The following is a 20,690-nucleotide window of genomic DNA, read 5'->3' on the forward strand; positions in this document are numbered from 1 at the left end:
TGTGTGTGTGTGTGTGTGTAAGTATGCATGAACACTTGTGGAGCTGATGAGACAGGTGGTTGTCAGGCCTGACCAGAGAGTGAGTGTGTGTGTGTGTGTGTGTGTGTGTGTGTGAATATATGCATGTCTGTGCCTGTTGCCTGCATAAAATATTTTCTTTCTGCATGCATGACTTTCTTTTCCTCCTTCTCTGGCTCATAAAGACTTAATGAAAGTCTAAGCCTCTTGCTGATCAGGGAGAGGCTCCTGAGTGAAAGAGCAAAGAGTCAGAATAAGCTAACTTCTTTACTTAATATCTCGCCCTCCCCACCACCACCACTGCTAAATAGCAGGTGTTAATCGCCAGAAGACAGTGGTTTCTAGCCACAGAATATCAAGAATTAAGAAAGGCAAATATTACAGAAAGTGAGCAACTTTTTAATCTCACAAAACTAAGTTTTGCCCCCAAAACTGCCAATCCTACACCCCATTGCTGCCTTCCAAAGAGAACTTGTGCCAGGCAGGCTCCTGGCAACCATTACACACATAAACGAAACTGACAAAGTATTTAAAGAAAGTGAGAAAACATGGTAAGCCTCAATAGATATTGGGGTCTCGTTCTAAAGAGGATGAGATAATTGGGAAGAGCATAGAGCAGCGTGAACCCCATGGAGGTTTGTGGGTCTGTGTGAATCACTTCACCTCCCTTTTAATCTGTTCATGGGGTGAGGGCATTCTCATAATGTTCTGTGGTGCCTCTCTCCTAAACTTCATATGTTAAACCCATGGATCTTGGCCACTCCTGAAGAATTGGGTTGTTGCTGGTTTACTTCTCTGTATACCCAGATGTGAGGTCTGACCCCACTGTCAAAAACCTGACTGTGATCAAACTACTGCTTCTCTCTCCCTAACTACTTCCCTCCACTTATTCTAAGGACCTTCCCCACTCCTTGCTGCTCTTAAGTGGAATTTTATTGTCCGTAGGTCTACAGGTTTCCCTGGACTTAAAAAATCTTCTATAGTATATAAAGCAAAAAAGTGAATAGCTGGCTATTTGAAAATGATTTTTCTCTATTGTCTCGTAAAACAAAGGTTCTACCTGGACCTCCCAACATCTCTCGGACACTGAGCCACAAACCAGGCAGCATACACTGGCTGGTCCAAGGTCTCCAGACACATATACAGCAGAGGACATCCTGGTTTGGCCTCAGGGAGAGAAGCTGCACCTAGCCCTTGAGAGACGGGGCCCCAGGGAGTGGGGAAGCCTGGAGGGGTGTGTGGGGTGTGAGATGTGAGGACATCCTCTTGGAGACTGGAGGAGGGGAGGAGAAATGGGATGGGGAACTGTTGGAGGGCAGAACAGGAGGGGGATATGGACTGGACTGTGAGGAAAGATTAAAGATAAAAAAATTAGAAAAAGAAAAACAAAGGTTTTAGCTTTTACTCAAACCTACTAAATTAAAATTTGCATTGGAATAGAGAGCAGTTCGTGTTCCACTACAATTTAAGACCCACCATGTCACAATCCTACATAGACACACTGCTGTGCACAGTTGTGTGACAGAAGAGAATAGACTGAGTGTAACCCTCAGCCCGCTACATTCATGCAAGGACCTCAAGGGATCCATTCATTTGCTCACTTGTGAATTGCTGAATCCTGAAATCATTTCTAAAGTGCCTTTTAAAGTAAAATTTGAAAAGTGGGACTGGTTACCATTTAGTCTACATGAACTAAATATAGATAATGGTATTTGAAATGGTGCTGGAGATTGTTGGATGATATGAATCCTTGCTGGTCAGGAGAATGAATGCTACACTTCCCATCAATGCCCAACATCCAGGTGTCAGCAAAGCTTATGTTAACTGGTAAACCCTGCAGTTTGATGCCCCAGTCATGAATCTAGATGTTTACTGTTTGATGTTGATATGGACTCCTTCTCCATCCTAAGCACTGAACTACCCGATGTGTTTCTACTGAAGAGACTTTGTGTACACAAAGTCCACATCAAGGTGACTTGGGTTTTGTCTAGCTTTTGTTTGCTCGCTTGTTTTGTTCCAGGTAGCTCTAGAAGTTTTAGATACTAGCTGATCAATAGAAGTGGTAGAAAATTAGAATATAAAATTATACTTTTGTATGACTTAATCAGATACAAAGCAGAGTGTCTTAGTCAGGGTTTCTATTCCTGCACAAAACATGACCAAAAAGCAAGTTGGGGGTTGGGAGGGAGGGTTTATTCAGCTTACACTTCCACATTGCTGTTCCTCTTCAAAGGAAGCCAGGCCTGGAACTCAAGCTGGTCAGGAGGCAGGAGCTGATGCAGAGGCCATGGAGGGATGTTACTTACTGGCTGGCTTCCCCTGGCTGGCTCACCTTGGGTTCGTATAGAACCCAGGACTACCAGCCCATGGATAGCACCACCCCACAATGGGCCCTCTCACCCTTGATCACTAATTGAGAAAATCCCTTACAGCTGGATCTCATGAAGACATTTCCTCAAGGGAGGCTCCTTTCTCTGTGATAACTCCAGCTTGTGTCAAGTTGACACACAAAACCAGCTAGTACACAGAGTAAAAGAAAATTAGATTGTATCAACAATGGGTTGATAGAGCCTGTTGTTAATTCACAAAGTCAGTGTGAAACCTCTTGGTTATCTCAAAAAATATAGCATCTGTTAGGCCAGAGCCTCCCATTGTCTTTTCACAATGATCAGTAACAATATTAAACAGAAGAGAGAGAGAGAGAGAGGGCAGGAGAGGGAAGGCAAGAAGGGGTGAGACAGGAGAGTGTAGAGGAGAAGAGAAGAGAGCAAAGAGGGACAGCAGGAAGGGAAGAAGAGAAGAAGAGAAGGAAATTGTAGAAAGTTATTGGTATGTTTATCCTGGTGATCATTTCAAATACATACGACTATCAAGACATCACACCACACTTCTTAAATAAATGTATTTTTGTCAATTATACCTCAAAAGACCTAAGGGAAGCATTATGCAATGCATTATACAAAATTTTACTGAAAGCTAGAGCAATAAAGTACACGCCATCAAACCCTGCATTAACATTTGGCCTTTGCTTAAATGGTTGTTAGTGGTAGTTTCTAAGATAAATTGAGCTTTCTATAAAAATAAACTCAGTGTTAAGAGTCGTAATTTGTACCAGACACAGGGGCAGGGAGGGGAGAAGGATTCCTTTTCCAAGAATGCAGCTGAAATGCTACTCTTGCCAGAAGCTATATGCTGTTCTGCAGTTTATTTCCTTTGTAATAGAAGAAAGGACTTCAAAGCCACAAATATACACACATGCTCTGAGTATGTCTAAATTCCAAACTAACTTCCACATTATATCATTGGCAAACCTATAATGTATATTACTAGTTTAAAGATGAGGATGGGGAGAGATGGAGAGATGATAGCAACCACAGGATCGAAGAGCAGGAGTTGTAAAGAATAAGCTTTTTGGTATGCCAGAGTGACTGGAAACTCCCTGCCACTTTAGCATAGACCTCAAGCTCCTTGACTTGTCCTGTAAGTCGGTTCACATTCTGACACTCGAAAACTAACACATCTATATGATTTTTTACATTTGTTTTTAACATATACTTAATGTGCCCAAATGCACTTGTGTGCATGCAAATGTATTCACATGCACACACGTGCATGCCATAGCATACATGTGGAGATCAGAGGACAACTTGCAGGAACCAGTTCTCTCCTTCCACCATGTGGGCCTCAGGAATAGAAACCAGGTCATTATGTTTGGCAAGAAGCAATCTCATCATTCTAAATAAACGTATATTTTAAAAACAAAGGGGATCCTGTGAACTGGGGGGTAGGAAGGACTGTGCTCAGAGAGACAGACGTGAAGTTCCAGGGTCTATTTTGCCATCTGGGAATTTCTGAGAGGAACTAAGGGAAGCCGAATCAGTAGTAACAGTCCTGATGTATTAGTGTACGTGCGTTACTACTTCATAGACAGAATTGCTGCGCTTGTTACAAGGCTGAGGATTGGTCTGTTTTACAACTTCTTTATAGATTGACATGGGCTAGCTGAATTTACAGAGTAGCCACTCATACTTCGAGCACTGATATATTTTAAGTAGGAAAAAAAAAGAATTTCTGCCATAGTAGCCATTCATACTTCAAGCACTGATATGTTTTCAAGTAGGAAAAAGAAAATAATTTCTGCCCATGGAAAGCAAAACTCATGCTTTTACTTTATCTAAACAGAAGGGATTTTTACAAACTGGATGGTTAGTATTTTCCTTACCTGTTTCTTCCAACATTGATTTGAAGGAAATCATTTTCCATTTCAACTGAGCTGCAGAAAGTTCAGCTTCACATCACACAGAAGTCCTTAAGTTTTAACTTAATCTAAAGGTAAGGACTCTGCCCCTTTATAGCTGTTTGTCAGAGGCCTGTCTTCTTCTGTGCCTTCACGATGTGATATAAACAACTGATGCAATTCCCATACGCCAGTGGATGGCCCCACCCCCATGTGTGTAGAAGCAGCCTTAACTGCACTTACTGACATAAAAAAAATAATGAAGGACATGACGTGTCTTGACATGTCTTGAGATGGATATGACGGAGCTGAAAGAACTGGAGTCGGTGTGATCAGCCTCACTGTGGACATGCATACATTTCTCAAAAGTAGTATAAAATGTTAATATGTTAACACACGTTTGCCTAAAAGTTTCCTCAGAGAAGTGTGATTCTAAATCGACTTTTAATAGAAATCTAATTTAAAAAAAACAAAACATTCCAGCAGCAGGTGTTTAGTGGAAAAAAAAAAGAAAAAGAAAACTTCAGGATTGGTCTATAAAAACTTCATTTAGAAAAGCTATGCTGCTTAGGTAAAACTCTAGTATAAGAATCAAGATTTCAAAGCCACTACACAAATTAGCAGACTATAAAATACACAAATACATGATCATTATATCGCCAATAGCTGGCTTAAATTTCATCTGGAGAAATCCAACCCCCCAAAATGAAGTTTAACCTTAAAGGTGGGTCTTTAAGCTCTGAATCAACAAGATCACCTTCCTGGAGTCCTCCCTGACTTGCCCAAAGTCCTCTCTGACTTTTCTGGAATCCTCCCTGACTTTCAGCCTGGAAGTCCTCCTTGACTTTCATCCCTGTGCCTCCTATCGTGTCTCCCTTCTTGCCTACTTAAGAGCTTCCTTTGATAAAAACCCACCTCCGTTTTTAAAAAGTAATGGTTACAAGGTGGAGCACTCAGGGATGGAGCACTCACTGCAGGAGGAACACTCTGAAGAATTCTCAGACTGGAACAGGGACAGCACAGTAAACCATATACATTGTCCAGGTGCAGCGTGGCAGAGCCATGTTCAGATGGAAAAGAACTAGATTACAGTGTGATCCCCAAGATGGGCATGCTTTTGGAGAAAGCAGAGGCTCTCCATCACCCAGACAGATGCTACAGAGCCTGTGGGAGTCTGAGTTAGGTAAGAGGGGCAGAGACAGGAGATGAAGTGTAACTGCCTCCTCTGCTCTTGTCCAGCTGAGCCTGCCATCTGGCCGGATGGTCTGAAAGGAAAGTGGAGCAGACTGAGGTTTCTCTGGATTTATATGAGAGGACACCAGGCTGGAGGCAGCAAACAGAATAGATGAGCAGAGGATAAAAGGGGAAAGGTTCAAGAAAGCCATGTGCATAGCCGTGTGGATGAAGGGCGAGAGCAGGGCTGGCGAATAAAGAGGTCCATCCAGAAGTTTTCTTGGCACACCACAATGAACATTTGAGGAGTTCCCTTGAATTTGTTCTCATTGTTAGTGTGTGTGTGTGTGTGTGTGTGTGTGTGTGTGTGTATGTCTTTATTATGACTGGTGACCTAGTTTACTTCTCTTTGCTCTGATAAGCACTGACCAAAAGCAACCTAGGGGATTAAAGGATTTATTTGGTTTACAAGTTACAGTCCATCATGGGGGAAGGGTGCTGGGGATGTCGGGGATCCAAGTCAGAAACTGAAGCAGAGATGAGAGAAGAAGGCTGCTTACTGGCTCGCTTCCTCCGGCTTGTTCAAATACCTTTCTCATGCAATCTGGGAATCACCTGCCCAGGAAAGGTAATGCCCATAGTAGGCTGGGCCCTCCTATGTCAAATAGGAATTTAAAAATGCTCCCACAGTATGTCTACAGGCCAATCAAGATGAGGCGATTCTTCAATTGATAGTCACTCTTCCCAGGTATGTCAAGTTGGCAACTGAAGCTAACTATGACAATATTAAAATATTAAGAATTTATTGTGATTTTTGTGAAATGATAATACTGAAATTATGGATTTTTTTTTTTTACTGAAACTGAGGGTATCTGCTAGAGATACTGCTAAACAGTTACCAATGCAATAAATAATACAAAGTCTGATATTGGATTCAAAATACCATATTGAAGGTTCAAAGGGGTGAAGAGAGTTGGGATGGAGTAAGACTGGCAATGGGTAGGTACTGGCTAAATAATTTCTCTACCTTTGTATATGCTTGAAAGACAACATATTCTTATAATTTTATTATCTGAAGCTAAGAATATACCAAAGCAATTATATATATATATATATATATATATATATATATATATATATATATATAATTGGATCAAGAGTTGGATGGAGAGCACATATGATATGTACTCACTTATAAGTGAACATTAGCCAAAAGTGCAGGACAATCATGCAACAGTCCACAGACCAAAAGAAGCTAAATAATGAGGGCTTAAGGGAGGATGCATGAATCTCACTCAGAAGGGGAAACAAAATAGTCATCGGAGTCGGATGGAGAGAGGGAACTGGGTGGGGAGGTGAACAGGGTGTGTGTGGGGGGGAGGGAGAGTGCTGGGAGTGAGAGTGGGAATGGTTGGGGGCATCTCTAGGACTAGCTGGACGCTTGAGAGGGGGAGCTCCAGGAAGTCTATGGGGGTGACTCTAGCTACGATCCCTACCAGTGGGGGGAAAAGGAGACTTCCAGTGGAGGGAGGGGGCATCAACCCACCCATAAAACCTGTTCTGCCTACAAGATAAGCAGAAATAAAGATGGTGCAGAAACAGCCAACCAATGACTACCCCAACTTGAGATCCATTCCATGTGAGAAAGCCAACCCCTGATGCAACCCTATTAATGTTACTTGGCTATGCCTGCAGACAGGAATCTAGTGTGACTGTCTCCTCAGAGGCTCCATCCAGCAGCTGATGGAAACAAAGGCAGAGACCTGCAGCCAAACATCAGGTGAACCAGCAAAGCTCAGGCAGTCTTGTGGAAGAGTCGGGGATAGAATTGAGCAAGCAAGAGGGGTCAAGGACACCACAAGAAGACCTACAGAGTTAACTGACCTGAGCCCATAGGGGCTGACAGAGACTGAACAACCAATCAAAGAACATGAACGGGCTGGACCTAGGCCCCCTACACATTTGTGGCAGACTTGCAGCTTGGTCGTCATGTGGGTTCCCTAACAGTTGGAGCGGAGGCTGTCTCTGACTCTGTTGCCTGCCATTGGATTCCCTCCCCTACCTGGAGAGCCAGGTTGGGTCTCAGTGGGAGAAGACACATCCTCTCCCTGCTAGGACTAGATGTCCCTGGGCGGCATGGTGCCTAGAGGGGGGACCTACCCCTTCCCTGAGGAGAAGGGGAGAGGAAAGTGAAGGGAGGGACTTGTAAAAGTAGGACTTGGAAGAGAGGGTTGCAATTGAGATGTAAAAGGAAGAGAGAGAGAGAGAGAGAGAGAGAGAGAGAGAGAGAGAGAGAGAGAAATGAAGAGGGAACAGTTCTAACTCGGGCAGGATTCATAGAATAGGCAAACTCAAGCCAACATCCACAAGAGGGAGCCAAAAATCAGCAATCAGAGACCAGAAATAAACTAGGTTCAACGGATTAGATTAGAATGGTACCTGGAAAGTCAAACTGAAATTAAGAAATGGGAGTGCAGGGTGGAGGGTGGGGGGTGGTGGTGGTGGTGAAGAACCAGAAATGTGGGCAGGTTAGCTAAAGGAAGACAATCCAGAATAAATGTCAAAAGCACTGCTGTAGCAGAGTCAACTTTCCTAAGGGAGTTCTGGTGCAAGAGAATATTAGCCTGTTTAACAGAATGCAGGATAACGGGATATAAGGTTCACTGTCCAGTGACGGCCATCTAGTTGGGAGGTAGAAGTGTGAACTCCTCTCTTGGATGAAGAGAATTCTGCCTTTGGCTAGAATTCCAGAACCAAGAATACATAGGAAGAGAGCAGGTGATACCCATGGCTCAGACAGAGTGAGAAGAGCCACGGTAGCTCAGTCAGTCAGTCAGTCATTTGACTGCTGTGTGTACAAGTCCTGTGCCATGAGCTCACTGTGAAGAAAAGCCTCTCTGATTCCACGTGGGAGAGTGTTAAGGGGGAAAGAAGAGTTTTGAAGTGAATATATAACAGAGATTTCCAATTCCGCTACCAAGCTGAAGGAAATAAAGAGGTTAAAGATGGCATATAAACTGCAGTCAGGGGCAAAGAGCCAGTGAACTGAAACCAGTCAGTGAACTGAAACCAGCCAGTTGGCGTTCAGGATGGCAGAGAGCAGTGTATACAGGGAAGGGTTTCCATTTGATGGCTAAACCCAGGGGCGGGACAGAAGAGGCATTTGAACCCAATCAGAAAGGAAGATGGCGTCTTGGCCATCAGGGCAGTGTTCAGTGCAACAATGTAGCCTTAGGTGTGAAACTGTGAATTTGACAGCTTGGCTTTTAACACTGATTTCATTATTCTGATCCACAAAAGAGTAATTTTAAAGTAACAAGTCCTATAGATTCCTGTCTTGGGGCAGTTATGCGTCATCTAGCACTTGTTCTTTTTTCTGATACCCTAGTCCCTCCCCCGTTCCTTGATCAATGTTAACCAGACAAGGGAAAAGGCAAGAAGCAGGACACTTAAGCTGAGTGAAGACTTTTGAGCAAGTCACAGCAAAAGATTTGATGTGGGAATGGTTGAGGGCCTTAGGTTGTCAGTATACTGCCTCAAAGGCCTGGTGAAAATGGACTAACCATAATTTTACTTTGCCAGAAACAACGGGATGGATGGTGACCTAGTGGTGGACACTTGGCAGGTAAATGAAGTGCTATTTGGGTCCTCATAGAAGCCTTGTTAAGAGGTTATGTAATAAAGAAAGACTTCGGGGATGGCAGGCCACTGGGTGCCTCTCAGCATGTATGCTCTTCCCACAGTGTGGGTGTGCACACCTGCTCTTTCTACCAAGTGCTGGGGCCGCCTGCTCACAGCCTTCCTTTACCACAGAGAAGTTGCCAGTTGACTTTCCTCCCCATGGGGAGAATTGCATGAGGAAGTTCAGTTGGGGTCAAAGAGGTTTGTTTTCCTCTTCCAGGGCTTTATTCTATAAACTGAGTTGTTCTGCCAAAAGGCAGGAAATGCTAATTGTCTTTCCGCACTTCTGTTTCCCTAACGAAAGCACTATCTTAGGGCCTGTGCCGAAGAAGGCGCACTTAAACTTCACGTAGGTGTTTGTTTTTTCCTGGAACGGTGGCTGGATCAGGCCTGAAACTATGAAACCATTTGTGAGAATTTCTAGAAGCTGAAGATGGTTGTCAGGTGGAGGGTGCTGAGTTAAGTTGAGGTCAGCCAGTCCCTTTCAGGCCTGTTGTTCTCTAAGTACACTAACTATGTTGCCGAAATTTTATTACATAAATAAATAAATAAATAAATAAATAAATAAATAAATAAATGGTTCAAAGTTGAAATTCTCTGATGAAGAACTGAATAATAAGAATCCTGTTAGTGAGCTTGGATCGTGGTCTGGCCTGGGACTTAACAGTATCTCAAATGTGAAGGTATATTTAAAATAGAGCTTTAGGAGTTGGGGAGTTGACTCATCATCTAAGAGTGTTTGCTGCTCTTTCAGGGGACTCCAGTTCAGTTTCCAGCATCCTAGTTGGGTGGCTTACAGTTGTCCATAACTCCAGATTCAGGGCAGTAAGCTTCCTCTAGAGGCTCCAGCACACATGTGGTATCCATGCACACACACACATACACACATACACACACACACACAGAGAGGGAGAGAGAGAGAGAGGGAGAGAGAGAAAGAGAGAGAAACATTTTAGAATTATCTTTTTAATAGAGTTCCTAAAGTATTGATAAACTTCTAGTTGTTTGTTTCGGCAATTAAAACTATAATACACTATTTAAATGCAAAAAAAAATAGATGCCAAGGGAGTCATAATGAGAAAAATGGTACCTAGACAGAAAGCCAAATAAAAATCATGGAGTTATAAATCAATACCGTCCTCTTGTTTTCCAAATGAGGACAGTATACAGTGACAAAACTTATCCTATAGTGAGCCAAAAGTCACAAGTCCTCTGTTCTCTCCAGCTCAGTGTTGAATGTGTTACGGACGACTTGCGGCCATTGCGCCTTCTCCTGGCTATGTGTACATTTGTTCCTTCACAGTTATCGAGATTCCCAGTTAGGCTCCACTGAAGGGCACGGCTCTCTGGATTGCCTCCAATATTACCTAACTTTACTTTTTTAAAAAAAAAAAAAAAAAAGAGATTTATTTATTGAATATATATGAGCACACTACCCTTGACACACCAGAAGAGGGCATCAGATCCCATTACAGATGGTTGTGAGCCACCATGTGGTTGCTGGGAATCGAACTCATAACCTTTGGAAGAGCAGCCAGTGCTCTTAACCACTGAGCCATCTCTCCAGCCCCCATTACCTAACTTTATTATTATTATTATCTCAGTTGACCTTTACAGTCAAGTTAACCATAAGAGTAAGGGTTTCATAATCCTCTGAGTGATTTCCTTCACACCCGTGACCTCTTCCTCAGACATTATTTCTCCTCAGTTACCGTGGCTTTCATCTTTTAAACTCTTATTTTCACTTTAGTATGGCATCGTGCTAGCCCTTGCCTTTTTGCCCTTTGAAATCTTCGTCTTTGTTAGCCAGCATTTAATAGAAGATGTGTAGTTGGGTAACTGTGAGGACTGACTGGGAAAACGAGCAGTGCTTCTGAGAAGAGCATCAGAAACCAGCTCTCTCCAAAAGTGAGCTATGCATTTGTTAGCCAGGAGGACAGCCACCTTCTCTAAGTTCTGCCATCCAGGTTTTCAGTCCTAACATCTTTTTACCAAGAGAATGAATGGTCGTTCCAATGGGTTAGGGATGGTTGTATTTTCTCTTCTGTTATTAGCATATGTGAGTGATATGAAGAGACTTAATGGTATTTTACATATGTACTTAATATACTTTAATCATAGGCACCTTTTAGTTCCTCACACCCTTACCCCCTTTTCTCTCCTCTTTTCCTTCCCACATCTCAACAGCTCTTCCTTTTACTTTCATATTTTATTCTTATCTGATATTTCACACAGGAGATAAAGCACATGATATTTATTTTTATAGGAATGATTTATTTTGTTTACCATAATCTTTCCCAGTTCCACCTATTTTTCTGCAAATGGCACCACTTCAATCTTCCTTATGTTTGAGTGCATCTGTTACATATGGATATCACGGTTTCTTCATTGGTCTGTTTGATGGACACGTAGGTGGATCCTATGCCTCCACCTCTGTGGATAGTGCTCCTGTAAACGTGACTGTGCAGGTAACTCTGTTATATGCCGACTCTGGGGTGCATACCCAGAAGTGGTTAATCCGAGTCACGTGGACTCGTGCGTATTTGAAGATGGTAAATACATACTAATTTATGTCTAGATGAAGACCGTGAAAGCCGAAGGAAGTCAGAAGGCTTTGGTGACTGCAGCATCAAACAATGAACACTAGATGGAAATCGCTATGGAACTCTGAATTCCAGCATGTTCTGCACTCTTAAGGATCGTTAAGAGTAAACGCTGACAAGTCCTCATCCAACTCCTTCAAAGCTCTCCTTGCTCTGGAAACTAGACCTCACACTTTCTATAACCAAGCTGCCTTCAGGGGAAAGGGAATTTTGCTTTGCAGGAAGTGGTTTTTATTACCCCCAGAAGTTAAAGTGAAGGGGCAAAAGCAAGTTATCAGGTAGAAAAATAATTATTGTAATGTCAGCATAAAATTTGACTACAAACAGCACTGGCATCTTTTGTGTTCAAAGCATTATCTTTACAATGATGAGTGAGTATCTTCCAGAATAATTATGGGCTTTAACCAAAACACTTCTCTTCTGTGATACAAATGTGAACAAGTTTATAAACAATGACTCATGATCACTTACTACCAAAACAAGCCAGTGGTGTGCATACCTTTTATTCAGGACTGGTAATGCCTTCCAGAAATCTCTTTTTGTTCTCTGCCTCTGTCAACCAATTCACTTCATGGCCATTAAGTCCGTAAAGCCATGGAATGCACTGCGGCTCAGCTCACAATGAAGTGGACCACCTGACATGAAGCTGTGTGCAGACGTGACAATCCCTCCCCAGGACCGTGCTAACCTGACTCAACAGGATGCATTAGCTGAACACAATTGCGAGCTTATGGAGTGATTCCAGTTAGTCACTGAACATGAGATATCTTCTAATTCCTCTGCAGTTTGAAGGTTGATTCAGTTTGTTTGCCAGAAAGCCGAGTGAACATAAAAAATGTAGCACTGAAATCAAGGGTTGTTCTGTCCACCTAAAACCACTGCCATCACTTTTAAAACATTCTTGATTAGCTTTTATCTTAACAAATGGAGCTAGACAAACATTTTCAATCATAGCAAACAATACTATTCCAACTATAAAAGAGTCTTCAAATTTTTTTTAATGCTTTATAAAGGTGAGGCTGACGTATATGCATCATCCTTCCTCCAAAGTACAAAAGTGCCATCCATTACTTCTCAAAATAAAATAACCCAAAACTACACCTAGTTGACCTAGACAACAGCCTAGAAGGACATCTTACCTTCCCAACCCCATTTGACACAGGATAAAACGAGACCAAATAGGTGAACTGATTTAAAGGTAAACACAGGCCCATGACTGCATGAATAAACTTATGTAGACCAGAGGTCACGTGACTTCCTCTCCTTTGCTCCTTCCACGTTGGACAGAGTTCACTATCCTCCAGTCTTCCTTCCAGTATCTTCTAAGCCTCTTCTCATCCCATGAGCTTAGCCTATCATCAATTCTCAAAGACTCTGGCTTTTTTCTGTGAACTATTACATTTAGAAAATAATTTTTTAAGCTGGTATGTATCTCTCAGTACTTGGGAGGCTGAGGCTGGAGGCCACTGGGTCTCCATAGTGAGTTCCAAGCCAGTCAGGCTACACAGTGAAACTCTGTCTTGAAAAAAAAAAGTCAAGAGAAAAATAATTTTTAAAACTAGCTTGTGGTCTTAACCCAAAATGCAGCCATGCCATATTAAGCAGACATCACCTAACAAAAGTCGTCTCCTACCAATGGGGAATTCAAGGATGAGCAAAGGTTCCTTCTCTATCAGGGAGTCCCAGGCCTTCCATGCTGTGTGCTTTATGAGTCTTCAAACACACACATTTCAATCTTATTCAATTATGAGTTTACATTGTAAATACTCAATGAAATGAACACAATTTGAGATCTCTATGACAGGAACTAATTCTAGGAATAGAGCTGCTTTACCGTGATGAATGAGATTGTCACTTTGAGATTTTGAAACATACATAGTAGAAAATAAATTTTGTTTATCCCATCAAAGCAGAAGGGGTTCAGAGAGTCTGCATTCATAATTGATTTTCAGAAGATTAAAAGATGTGAAGGAGATAAATCTTAAGCTCTCCTTCCATATGCTGTAAGCTGAGCAGGAGATGGTGTACTCTCTCGGTCGCTAGCCGCAACGACTCATATCTGTACCAGCTTTCTTACGGTGATGGATGTGAACTCATTGGGCACTTGCTGCATTCTGGGCTGGGAGGGGTCTTTTACATTATTTCCAACAGCCCTCTGAGATAGAGCCAATGCACCTATACAATTGTATACTACAATGTATAACCAAGTCAGTCTTGTTTGCAGATTTCTGCTGTTAACCTCACTGTGACACACTTTCATTAACAAAGCTCGGTTGCCTACATTCCAATAAGTCAAACGTGAACTGCACTCTCCCCTTCAAACTACAATCCCAGAGTTTCACGACTGAAGCCAGAGTTCTGCTTAAATTTCAAAATCGTTTTTTCATCTCTTTTGTTGGAGAGGAAACAGATGCTGCTTGCTTAAACTTCTACTTAAACCCAAGATTTCATATTAGGTGACAGCACATCCAGAATCTCCCCAGAGTTTGCTGCCACCATCCCTTACCACTGAGAACTTTGGCAGAGCACTGTCAAGGTACTTGATTTCAAATGGGAAGCAGTCTAAATAATGGGAAGCAGAGAGACAGTGAGGAGTTCAGCATCTCAATCAATGACTAACTTCTAAAGCTTTAAACACAATCTAATTTGAAACTCTATGCGACATTGTCTCAAATGAAGTCTAACAGTCATCCTCAACCCTGAAGAGATCTGACAATGGGAACTTGAAACATTTATCTAGGATTTGGCCAACATAACAGGAAAAATAAAAGACGTCAGAAGGTGCTAAAGCACAACGAATCCGTAACAATAGAAATGTGAGAAGATCTGTGGGAGTTGACCGTCTTGTTCTCACGGGGCGGGGGCGGGGGCAGGGGCGGCACGGGGCGGGGGGGGGCTGCAGAGGATATGCTGTTCTTCATTTATCTGGAGCTAATGTTTACTTTGGTCTGTTTTCGCTTCCTCTCCTCTCCCACTTCCTACTAAACATGTCACATTGAACTCCCGTCATGTCAACATTTATGGGCCTCATTTAGAAGCAACATTGTGTCCACTTCCTGGTGTTACCAAATATATCACTTTTGTCCACTTTGAAAATAAGTTTGAATTAAACACAGTTATTAAACTAAGACAGTGCCTGAGCTATCTCCATCTTTACTCCTCTTCTCAAGATCAGCTTCGACACTTTCTAATCAAACCATGTGAAACACCGGCTACTCCGAGTGATCTTGAGCCTGTGTCTGTGTCAGCCCCACCTCCCCTCCGACATCTGTCAGTCTGTCCCCGCCTCCCCAACCTCTCTCCCACTCCATAAAGCTAGAGAACAGACAGGAATGAACATGCCAATTCCACCCTCTCATCCCTGAATCAGCTCTCTCTTTGGGTAAATTCTGTGGAGTCTGTATTTTCTCCTACTTTCGCCAATTTCCTTGGGTTATTCGGGATCCTTATTAATCAGGTATAGGATGTTCAGAATTGACTATTATCATGTTTAGTTGTCCCTTTCTTACAGTTATCTGTGCCTGTGCTTTCATGAGGGGAAACAAAACCCTCGATTTTATTTTCTAAGTTTTCCACAGACTTTATCGCCCTCCAATATTTAGAATTTCTTTTTTTTAATTTTTATTTTTTAGTTTTTCGAGACAGGGTTTCTCTGTATAGTCCTGGCTGTCCTGGAACTCACTCTGTAGACCAGGCTGGCCTCAAACTCAGAAATCCACCTGCCTCTGCCTCCCAAGTGCTGGGATTTAAGGCATGCACCACCACTGCCTGGCTATTTATAATTTCTAGTATACCTTTTTTTTTTCTTTCTCCATAGCAGCTTGGTCTCCATGCCCCACCCTCCCCACCCCACATCGTGTTATTTTGTCTATAAGGAGTTGGGATGTTAGTTCCTTTTGAGTTTTATTTTTTCTCTTTGCAGCATCTCTAATGAAATGAAAAACCTCTATGGACAGTATTTTAGTCCTTAATGCCGGAGGTCTCTTTTGAATGCTGAAATCATTCTTCAGATCTATGACAGAGAGTACATGAAGGCTCCCGGTCCTTTCTCCTCTGTGTTCAAACCCACCACCGGATAATTTTGTATTTCTTCTCAGTGAAAAGACAGAATCCATTTCTTAAATCCCTGAACCAGGGAGACATCTTGTAACTCAGTTTGCTTAATGCAATTCAGTAGACAGAGCAGTGTCCTGATTCTCCTCTTAGGCAGCAAGAAACCTTGTAAGATTTTGCATGGGCTCACTTTTACCTCTGCCATCTTACCATTGCCATGTACGTTAGCCTGCTGGACAACCAGATAAACAGCGTTGCCATCATTTCAACTAAGTTCTTCCTAGACTATGTGAAGCCCCAAAGCTCTTAAACACAAGAACAACTCTAGTTAAGGTCAAACACAACCACTTTGCAGACTACCCTAGGCAAGAGAACAGCCCATTTCTCTTAAGTAAAGCCCTTACGTGTGTGGTTGTTTGTCACACAGTAGTATTGATGTGGTTGTAACCAATACACCAGTCATTGCCAGCCAGATGTGTAGAATCTTATACATACTATCAAAGCACTTAAATTGTAAGACTATGAAATGGAACCCCCTGGAAGTGACCGTAAGAAGAGAAGAATATGACCTGGTTTGCATTTTTGAAAAGCAGCTCTAGCTGTGTAGGTGAAATTGAAAGTGATGTGGATAGCTTAGGTTTCTTGTGATATCAATACTGTGTAGGTAATCACAGCACATGAAAATAAGTAGATCCAAGGGTTTATATAGGATCAGCCACAAACAGAGTGTATTTTAAGAAAAGAGCTACAGACAGAACAGCAAGAGATGAGCAATGGAGAAGATACTCTTTTCTGAGGATGAAGACAGAGCCATGGTGGTGCACATCTGTAATACTCACAGTCATGTAGCCAAAACAAGAGGCTTGGCATGCAAGACCAGCAGCCTGTGCTATAAGAAATATGGGGGACAGAATGATTTATTCGAAGAGACTCTGTCTCAAAACAAACAAACAAACAAACAACAACAAACAAATGGACAAACCAAGCAGAGGAAGAAGACACGGGGAATCGGAACCTTAAAGCCAAAGGAGCTTTCTGTGCTCTCGCTAGACAAGTGAGCAGGGACGGCCTCAGAATGCAGAACGACGCCGGCGAGTTTGTGGACTTGTACGTGCTGCGGAAATGCTCCGCGAGCAACTGCATCATTGCTGCCAAGGACCACGCGTCCATCCAGATGAATGTGGCCGAGGTTGACAGGACCACAGGCCGGTTTAACGGCCAGTTTAAAACCTACGGCATCTGCGGGGCCATTCGCAGGATGGGCGAGTCAGATGATTCTATTCTCCGATTGGCTAAGGCTGATGGAATTGTATCAAAGAACTTTTGAGCAGAAGAAATCGGGAGTAATTTGTTACAAATAAAAGTGATAAGTTCCTGTAAAAAAAAAAAAAAGCCAAAGGAACAGTTTCAAAAAGAGAAGGATCAGTGGCATCAGTCCAGTCTGAGCTGTCCCTCATTAGCATACCTGAGGATCAAAATTTTTGAGCCTAAGAGGGATTTAAAGATCAAGAACTCAACACTGCACTGACAGCTACAATGTTATTTTCCTAACTAAGTGATTTTTAAATGAGGTGACTCTGGGAATCTGACAGTGAAGCAGAGCTTTAACATACTTCCTAATGCACTTACTATAATAATTTCAAAAAATCATAGAATCCCTCAGAAGTCTAGTGAAACTTAAGAGAAAGGCCAGGGAAATTATTGTTAACATTCATAATTAGTTCTTGCCTTTCTAACATCAGGTGACTTCCTCTAGAGAAGCAGCTCTCAACCTATGGGTCATGACCCCTTGGTGGGGTCAATCGACCCTTTCATAGGGGTCCCCTAAGACCATCAGAAAACACAGATATTTATATTATGGTTCATAATGCTAGCAAAGTTACAGTTCTGAGGTAGCAATGAGGTAATGTTATGGTCGGGGTCACCACAGCATGGGGAGCTGTATTAAAGGGTTGCAGCGTTAGGGAGGTTGAGGACCACTGCTCTAGAGCACACTGGTACAGATGCTCCATAAACATAAAGGGCATCTCTCCCTAGCACGGGACACTATGGGTATCTGACCCAGGCCAAACGCACCTGCTTTTTGTTCTTCTGATACAGACTCTGCTTTAATCTTGTCCTTCAACAGAGAGTAAGCATGGTTAAATGAATCTGCTGTGTTGAGGTTGCTTTATTTACTTAATGGAAATAAGTTACTAGAAGAACTTATTCCATAAGTTCCTCCTTATAAAGGAGTGTGAAATCAATGCTCCCAGAATTCAAACAAACCCATGCTACTATTTGGCACCCACCGAGACTGGGGACTTTTAGTACAAATTGTGCAGTTTTTTACCAACACAGTAAATATATCAGGAGATCGTGGGCCCTGTGTGTAATCAACCAATCACTAAAAGTAACGCACTGTTCTCTTACTTTGACAAACCTTCCTGAAGGAGGAGAAGACAGGAGCTGCCCTAAGAGGAGAGTGCTTTAACCACCTCAAGCCTGATTCTAGGCAAAACTCTTCCTAGGCCCCAGCAGTTTCCCATACTTCATGTTGTGGTGACCCCCTCAACCATAAAATTATTTTGTTGCTATTTCATAACTGTAATCTTCCTACTTTCATACATTGTAATGTAAATATCTGTGTTTTCTAGTGGTCGTAGGAGACCCCTGTGAAAGAGTCATTCACCCAGGGGTCACGACCCACAGGTTGAGAACAACTTCTCTAAGCACTTGAAAGAATCCTCACAAGAATACAAGGAATCTGCCAATAGCCCCTCCACGCCCTCAGCTGATGATTATGCCACACTGGAGAACTTGTCCACAGAAGGCAAATGCTACCCAGTCTCATGTGGACTTTCTAATTCCTCACTTAGCAACAATTTTAAACACATTCCCAGTATGAACTATCTCCAAAGGGAACTGTTGGACCTTAGGGTCAGATGGAAAGGGATTCTATCTTAAGTTCACTCGTTCACTCACTTATTTCTCTTGCATGCACCCTTAAAGATTCTGACAGTTAAGAACAGGAACTGTTCCATAATGCCTGTAGTCATTGCTGAAGCCCATAGCAAAGCCCAGGTCAGGCTAGCCCAGCAGGGAACAATGGATATCTCATGAGTACCAGAACTGAAGCTCCAAGTTCTGGTTCTTCCTTCAGAACAGCCAGCTTCCAATTTTAAGAACTTGTGACTGACACCTTTCTTCAGAACAGCCAACTTCTGATTTTAAGAACTTGTGATTGACAGCTTTCCACCATGGGGAAACATACTTAAGATACGACATCTTAACATGAGAAAGAGTTTCATCCCGTGGCTGCTGGTCCTATCACTTTGGGACTGTGGCAAGGAAGGAAATCACCACAGAAACTCATGGCAGAAGAAGATGCTTAACTCATGGTGGCCAGTAAACAGAAAGAGAAAGTAAAGGACAGGAAAGGGCTAGGGCTCCACTTTCCTGGCGATGGGCATGCTCCCAGTGATCTGATGTTCTCTTACAATGTTCCTTAAGGGTTCTGACAGCACCACAGCCTGGAGACAAAGTCTTTAACAAATGGGCCTTTTCATGGCTATTCTAGACCACAGACTCTGCATTCCTGTAAACTGGCCTCAAGTTAACTTAGTCTTCTTTTCATGGGATCGGACTGACACAGCTAGATCCAGATTTACACAGTTGTACTCAGGGACCCTAGCAAGAGAAGCTCTTACCTAATAATACCAGCAAAAGGTCTTAGCCCTGGTGTGGCTCAGTCATCTTGGATGATGTGCAAAGCTGGTATCCATCATGTCAAGCCTGACATGAATCTTGTGTTCTCCCATAATAAATATTACATCAAATTTCCCTAGAGTGTGAGGTTAGTGATACCCGCAGTGTGAGCTGGATGGTGTACAGTCAGAACAAGTCTCCAGAAAAAGAAAAGAAACCAAAGAGATTGTTTCTAGAAGAGAAACAGAGATGCTAGATGCACAGAAAATTTATATATGTCTTTCAGTTTGTAAAACATATTCCTCGGTGCTTAGAACATAAAAGGAGCTTTAAGACAGTAGAGAAGAGAGGCATGGTGATATTTCTAAGGCCTAAACGCATGATGTTGCTTTGGATTGCTCAGATCATTGATGGTTATTCCGGTAGATGTTTTGCTGTCTGGTATGTGACTTTAAATTTCTGTCTAACTGAAAATTTGGACATAAATAATGCCCGTGCTATAATTATTAATAAGAAATGATAAGTAGACAGTAAACACTTGGTGACTTGAGAAAATTGACAACTGGGTGTGATGAATCATTTTGTGTCCTGATACATGGGTGGTGAAGCAACGTGCAGACCTAACGTATGTTCTGTTGAGCCATCACGATGCTCCAGGGAACACATCTGTGTCCTTTCACTTTCAGCAAGGCACCCATGGTACCTGCTTCCCGGCACCGGACCTTTGTGCAGCCCGCCCTTCCAGCCTGCAGTGAATGCCTCTCTTTCATGGCCACTGCTGTAGCTTCATTCATCAGTTCAAGCACTCTGTCTGCTACATACAGTGGCTGGCATCGGAATAAATACATCAAATAGTGTGTCTATACCGCTATTCTGATGCTTTAAAGTGTAATTTGTATTATCTCCTATACTTTTCTAAATTTCTAATTTTAAGCTTGTTTGGTGATTGCATACTGCAAATGAAGCCCCAGCTGAGCTTCTCCCTGCAAACATTTGGAGTGTGAGAACTGACCCTATAAGCTCCCCAACCTCTTTCCTTCTCTTCTCCTGCCACCTCTCCCCATCCCACTTAGCCTAAATGTCCTATCATCTGTGACTCCTTTCATGACCCAAAATTTAGGACAGCATCCTCCCTGCCTTTCCAGAGCTTCCTCAGCCTTTCAGGTAAGCTTGTCCTTTGTAAATATTGTCAGTACTAAATCCTCAGCAAGTCTTTGATCTACATAGGAAGCCAAAAA

General features: G+C 42.5%; 1 pseudogene across 1 annotated transcript; it reads left to right on the forward strand.

The window, feature by feature from the left end:
• The first annotated feature begins 16,812 nt into the window (after nucleotides 1-16,812).
• On the forward strand, nucleotides 16,813-17,157 carry LOC114627868 (annotated as a pseudogene). Its single transcript, XR_003712408.1, has one exon. The product of XR_003712408.1 is annotated as a 40S ribosomal protein S21 pseudogene (transcript).
• Nucleotides 17,158-20,690: the final 3,533 nt, after the last annotated feature.

The sequence above is a fragment of the Grammomys surdaster genome, unplaced genomic scaffold (genome assembly GCF_004785775.1).
Source record: "Grammomys surdaster isolate TR1022 unplaced genomic scaffold, NIH_TR_1.0 259, whole genome shotgun sequence".
Taxonomy (NCBI): Eukaryota; Metazoa; Chordata; class Mammalia; order Rodentia; family Muridae; genus Grammomys; species Grammomys surdaster.